The following is a 989-nucleotide window of genomic DNA, read 5'->3' as shown; positions in this document are numbered from 1 at the left end:
TCAAAAAAAAAAAAAAAAAAAAGAGACAGGGTCTTGCTCTGTCTCTGTCACCCAGGCTGGAGTGCAGTGGCATCATCATAGTTCACTATAGCCCCAAACTCCTGGGCTCAAGTGATCTTCCTGCCTCAGCCTCATGAGTAAGTGGCACTATAGGCAGGCACCACCACGCCTGGCTAATCTTTATATTTTTTGTAGAGACGAAGTCTTACTATGTTGCTTAGGCTGGTCTCAAACTCCTGGCCTCAAGCAATCCTCCAAAGTGCTGAGGTTACAGGCATGAGCCACCACACCCGGCCTTTTAACATGTTTTTTAGCACTTGGTTTTGGAAAGGCCATTCTGCCTTTAAGTCAATCAGGGTTGTTGGAAAACCCTTCTTAGACACTAAATGACCGAAATATTTAACTTGTTCTTGGCATAACTGGAGTTTTTCTTTAGAGACCTTGTGACCTTTGCTTGACATTGCCTTAAAAGATACAGGCATTTCCAGTGATAAGTGAACAAGTTAGGAGAACAAAGAAGTATATCATCTATATACTGAAGTAAAGTAGAACCATCATGAAATGAGACCATTTAGATCAGCTTTCAGTATCTGTGAAAAATAAGTGGGACTTTTAGTATATGCTAGAGACATAACAGTCCAAGTACACTGTCAATTATTCCAAGTAAAAGCAAACAGACACTGGCCATCAGGATACACAGGCATGCAAAAGAAGGGACTACGTAAGTCCACTACCATAAAAATGGTGCTATTCTCAGGAATGTTAGTTAATAAAGTGTGTGGATTGGGGACCACAGGTCAATGTGGCACTACGATGTTATTTATAGCCCTCAAGTCCTCTACGAGTCTCTATCCTTTACCATTAGGCTTTCGAACAGGCAGAATAGGGGTGTTTCAAGGACTAGTGCATAGAATTATTAATCCCTTCCTTATATAATCTTCAATTATGTGTTTATTTTTTAATTTTTTTTTTTTTTTGTAGAGACGGGG

The sequence above is a fragment of the Propithecus coquereli genome, unplaced genomic scaffold (assembly GCF_000956105.1).
Source record: "Propithecus coquereli isolate 6110/MARCELLA unplaced genomic scaffold, Pcoq_1.0 Scaffold127, whole genome shotgun sequence".
NCBI lineage: Eukaryota > Metazoa > Chordata > Mammalia > Primates > Indriidae > Propithecus > Propithecus coquereli.
This window is presented reverse-complemented; position numbering follows the sequence as displayed.